The sequence below is a fragment of the Phascolarctos cinereus genome, unplaced genomic scaffold (genome assembly GCF_003287225.1).
Source record: "Phascolarctos cinereus isolate Bilbo 61053 unplaced genomic scaffold, phaCin_HiC Scaffold_726;HRSCAF=1367, whole genome shotgun sequence".
Lineage (NCBI taxonomy): Eukaryota > Metazoa > Chordata > Mammalia > Diprotodontia > Phascolarctidae > Phascolarctos > Phascolarctos cinereus.
This window is the reverse complement of record NW_027556098.1, coordinates 350,195,570-350,201,575: the sequence shown is the minus strand read 5'-3', so window position 1 is coordinate 350,201,575 and position 6,006 is coordinate 350,195,570. Positions and strand designations below refer to the sequence as shown.

General features: G+C 36.1%; 1 pseudogene; it reads right to left on the bottom strand.

The window, feature by feature from the left end:
• Positions 1-895: 895 nt before the first annotated feature.
• LOC110195123 (olfactory receptor 51F1-like) lies at positions 896-1,859 on the bottom strand (annotated as a pseudogene).
• Between the last annotated feature and the right edge of the window lie 4,147 nt (positions 1,860-6,006).

The window sequence follows — 6,006 nt, the reverse complement described above, 5'->3', positions numbered from 1 at the left end:
AATAATAAAAGCTCAGCTTCTGCTTATTTTTATTATTGTTTGATAACATGAATCTAGCTAGCAGATAAATTAGATCAGAATTTTTTTTTTTGGCTAGGCAAGGGGATTAAGTGACTTGCCTAAGGTCACACAGCTAGTAAGGGTCATGTGTTTGAGGCTGGATTTGAACTCAGGTGCTCCTGAATCCAGGGCCAGTGCTTATCCACTGCACCACCTAGCTGCCCCCGGATAATTTTTAAAAGCTGATATTTGCTACAGCTGTCACAAATGAAAATATTTACTTAGAATATTGGACAGAAGATGTAAAAAAAATGCAGATCCATATACAGCAGCATATAAAGTAGCTATTGATAGGGTAAGAATCATAGGAGGAAATCTGGAGATATCACAGACTGTTCATAGGGAAAGTCATGAAATACCACCATAGTAGAAATAACTTACAGAGAGTTATTAAGGATTTGTGTAACAGCATTAGAAGATCACATAAAATCTATCTGATATGCCTAGAAGAAAAATTAAATCATATATTACCCACTTAAAAAGAACAACAACAATAATTATGTAGAAAGTAACAAAAAAGAGGCACATAAATTCTAGCTTTCATCATTAGCAATGGAAATTAGAAAGTTAGAAAGATATTTGGATATAAGGAGTCTAAGTAATATAATTGACAAATAAATAATTCACCATCAACCAAAAACTTTACCCGGAGTTCTAAGTAAAGAAATCAGGGGGAGAACAGAGTCACTGAAAAAAAAAAGGATGGGAATAGAGGATTCTGGGAAGATGGTGTATATGTAAGAGTATGTATATGCGTTACATCTATATCTATATATCTTTGTGTGTATGTGCATATGTGTATTACGTATATGTACTCTATGTATGTGTTTCAGCTTCAGTAGTCTTTTTTCAGAAAAACCTTGATGATGGCCCTACGGATCTGCTTGGTTTTCACACTGTAGATGACTGGGTTTAGTACAGGGGGCAGAAGGAGGAAGGCATCAGACATCACGGTGTGAACAACTGGGGGTTCCTTCTTTCCCCATCTATGAGCAAATGACAGTCCAGTGAGGGGATGTAGAAGATAGCCACAGCACCAACATGGGAAATGCAGTGCTAAAAGCCTTGTACCTTTCCTCTGGGGATGCAATCTTGAGCACAGAATGAATGATCAGCACATAGGAGATGCCAATCAAAGGGGCATCCAGACCAGCTGTCAAAAGGAGTGCAAAAAGTCCATAGATGCTGTTGACCTTAATATTGGAGCAGGAACATTTGATCATATCAGGGTGGTAGCAATAGGAGTGAGAAAGAATATTTTTCCTACAGAATGACAAGCGCTTAAGAAGCAGGAGGAGGGGAATCATGACCAGAGCCCCTCTTCCCACTATCATCAGCCCAATCTTGATGATCCTTGTTGGAGTGAGTATGGTGGCATACCTCAGTGGGTTACAAATAGCAATGTAGCGGTCAAAGGCCATGGCCAACAGCACCGAGGACTCCATGACAGTAAGGAAATGAATGAAGAACATTTGGCTAATGCATGCATTCCAACCAATCTCTTGAATATGAAGACATAGGACACCTAGAGTAGTGGGCATAGTGGACAGGGACAGGCACATGTCAGTGGCTGATAGCATGGAAAGCAAATAGTACATTGGTTCATGAAGGCTTTGGCTGGTGATGATGATGAATAGGATCATGCTGTTTCCAGAGATGGCAATGGCATAGAGGAAGCAAAAGGGAACAGAGACCCAGGGGTGGGCAGCTTCCAGGCCAGGGATGCCTGTGAGCAGAAATGTCAGGGATATGATTGTGGTATTTGGTAAAAGTGACATGATGAGTTGAGGAGGCATCATTCAAATGGAAAAGCACCCAACCTGTAACAGTAAAGAGAATAGGAGGAATATAGGGATATTGATGGCAAATCCCTGATGATCACACAAAGGATAATACTAAGCTATCACTTTCTGCCTTCTCCTTCTAAATAAGTTTCACTTCATAGTTGAACTTAATTGACAGTGAAAAGTAGTAGAAGGCAAGTCAATGAATATATACACCCATATTAGATAAAGCTGTGATGTTGATTATGATGGTGATTATAAAGAAATATAAAATATGAAATAAAGAAATATAAAAAAACAGAAATGAGGGTTGAACATTGTGGATATCAGGCTCATATGCAAGAGACCTAAGAAAACTAAGGGAATTTTAAGATTGGATGTAAAATGTTAGAGGAGGTGACCCAAGTTAGCTCTCTTCAAATATTTTAAGGACTGTCATTTGAACAAGAAGAAATATTTATTCTGCTTGACTCCAGATAGAGGTATCAGAAGCAGCAGGAGAAAGTCCCAAGGAGTACTTCTATCCTATCATTACATTTTCTGTTCTTTGGTATGATTATTCCCTAAAACTTCTTGTTATTGTTCTTAAACTTGTTTTTATAAAATATAAAACATATGTATGAATTTCTGTTCTTTTTATCTAAACTTATGATTTCATTACAGGCTACTCTAAATGTGGAAACTCATTTCACCACTCTAGATTAGTAACTTATTTGTTAACATATTTGTATTCATGAGTTATCAGGAACACTGATAGTTCAAGTAATAATCCCTCACCTAATGTGTATCAAAAGAAGAACTAGAAATCAAGCCTTCCTTATTCAGAGGACATTTCTCTATCCACTACCACACTGCTTTTTGGTTGTTGATCTTAATTTTTCTTTTATATTTTTTAATTTTTTTTTAATATTGTGCCTGGCTTTTGGAAACACAATTTAAGAAAGACATCATGAGACTAAACAGTTTCCAGAGGAGGGTAGCCAGGATGACATGAGGTTAAGAAATAACGATACATAATTAATGGTTTTGTAACTTGTGGTCATGTAGCCTGGGGAAGACAAAATTGCAGATAGATAGATAAGATAGAAAAGATAATTATGTCTGGAGAAAGGACAAAATAACTGAACTATTTTTAACTAACAATAAGGAAAAACCAACAATGACATGTCCAGCAGGAACTTCTGGACTCCATTGAAACTTAAAGTTATAGCTCAGTAGCTGATATTTCAAGAAAATAATAATTATTATGATAATACATTTTAATCCTGGATGGGAAGTTTAATGAAAATCATCCCTATATTTTCTTTCAACAGTTAGATTCTACACTTCTTTTATTAAAGCATCATTTATCTATTCAGATGTCACATCCCAAAATGTCAAGTAACCAGAACATAGCCAGAAAAAAGATAGTAAGAAATAAAAACCTCTGGGCCATAAAACTGAATGTAAAAAAAAAAAAAACAACACTCCATTATGGCTCTTAATCTTCAATAATAAAGATCAATACAGGCCCTTTCTCATGGTTGATTCACTCTTTTTGTACATAAAATAAAATTAGCTTTGTTATCTTGCTTCTAAATTCACAATAGTTCAAAAGCAGAAAATTAAAAGGCAGAAAGCATATGCAAGTTCTGACGAAGGGAAATGCCTTGAAAATCATGAGAAATTATGATTGACAACCCAATAATGAGAATGCAAAAAAAAAAATTAAACTTAAAAAAAGCACACAAGAAATTGAAAAGGATGGTATTTAGGAAATTAATTAATGTAAAGGAAATAAGGCCTACACATGTATATGAGAGCCCAGTACCAAAATAATGCTTTAAAATTATTTTTAAAAAGTAAAACATTCACTTAATATTTTCCTTGAGAAAAGGAGAGAGGAAGAGGGAGAAAGAAAGAAAGAAAGAAAGAAAGAAAGAAAGGAAGGAAGGAAGGAAGGAAGGAAGGAAGGAAGGAAGGAAGGAAGGAAGGAAGGAAGGAAGGAAGGGAAAGCATATTTTAAAAGTAGATATTTGTAGATCTGGAAGGTAGCTTAATATTATCTCATCAAATGAAGTTCAAGACCTTCACCTTGCTGAAAAGTCCAAGCATGTGGAGGTTAAGTACTTTCTCCTACTTGATCTGTGGCATGTGAAATAAAAAAAAAATTAAAAATTCACATAAATAGAGATTCATGGAATACATGGCTTATTGAATGCTCACAGGAAGTCAATCTCAGATTAAACTGAGCCAAGTAAAAAGATTTGCTACCCTCCCTTTTGAAACATGAATAAATGAAATCATATCACAAACTGCTTGATCCTACAATAGACTTGTTTCCCATTGCTGGCCCCATGCATACTGGAGATTCAGGAATCCATCAGAGGCTATCTAACACTACTCTGACTAAAGACTGCAATCTCTCCTTAAGACCTGACAATGGGGATGAATCTTAGTGGATTTCTTATATGCAATCAATCCAACAATCCATACACATTTATTAAATCTCAAACGCTGTACTAAGTGCTGAGAGATGGTATAAGAAAACCCACCTCTCCCTATAAAAAAGAAAGAAAAGAAAGCACACATAGTGTGTCCTAGTAGAAGTCACTAGCTTTAGACACAGAGAGCCAGGATTTATATAAATCCTTCAGCCACCACTTATGTAGTAGGATTTGGGGCAGGTAACTTTAAGCCTCAATTTCCCTCCCTATAAAGTAGACAAAAACACAATTAAACTACTAACCTCAAAGGATTATTGGAAGGAAAGTGAATTAGCAATAGGAAAATTTCTCCTGGCCTATCTCAGAGGAGAAACAATGAAATTGGGGGTTAAAAAGAATATTTGCTGAGACCATGTTGTGTTATAGGCACTACACCAACAATGGAAAGTGGTAACACATCTGTGTTACTCAGAGAGGGTAGGAAGTGTTCTAATATTACACCTCATATTCCATGAATCAGACTTTTTCTCAAATATCTCCCTAGTTTTCAACCCACAGCTTCAAAACTTAGGGAAAGCATATCTGTAGCCTTTCTGCAGCTATGGAGTAGTGTCTGGCTAAGCCTGTACTTATTTATAAAGAAAAAGTTTGCTTATATTCACAAAGCCCCAGAGCAGAGCAGAACTGAAAATGATTCCCAACCTGAAGAACTTTATACTGAGATGAGACCCCCATCTCTGCTCACTAAAGTCCTTATCAAAGGACCTCTGGGGAGAGAAGTTGAATTAACAGGTAATTGGTTAGGAAGGAGATAATCAAAGTTTATTTCCTAGATGACACTTCATGGAGAACAAACTTCTCTATTATCTCTAGATATCCCTTGACAGCATATCCCTTGAGCCAGGATGTTTTCAGAAATGTGTCCAAGGGAAGAGACATTAAATATGTACCAGTGAGCAAAGCCCTTTAAGAATGATTAGACCAAGTGGTGTTGGTTCCTAATTGACCAAGGAATATGATAAGGCAATACAAGGGTTTATAAAACATGATCAAGCTAAATAAAGCTTTTTTCAAAATAACTAAGCTCATTAAATTGCACAAATTAGCAAGAAACATTCTCTGAGCAAGATAATACTTAATACTTAATGTAGGGACTTTTGGACAATGCCTTTAAGAGTCCAGAAGCCTTTCTTTGCTCATTTTTGATTTCTGGATATGTTCTAAAGAGTTGAAACTTTTAGGATCTAACCTCTGGGTAAGTCAAATGTTGTTATGATAGCTGAATCATAGACTCGATGTTGGAAGGATTAGTGACTGTATAAGGATGAACATCTGGACATAAAAGAGGAAAAGAGGACAGAAAAGAAAATATTTTTCTAAAGAAATCTAGAACCAGAAGACACATGATGCTTGTTGAACATGGAGAGTTCAGCTATGGGGCAGAGCTCAGTGTGGACTGTTATTCTAAACAGAGAAAAGAAATTCTGCAGAAATGAAGAATTTCAGAGTTGGAGACATCTCAGTGACCATCCAGTGCAAACTTCATCTGAAATCATGATGGGGCAAGAGAGGTCAGAGGATAAAGGAAGTTAGTAAAATGGCACAGGCATGAAGAGATATAAAGCTTAAAGTTAATACCACTTGGAATTCCAAATAGTAAAAAGAGATATCCAACCCCTAGGGCTCTGTGAATATCATATTACTCCTAAGATAGATATGATTAAACTCAATACCTC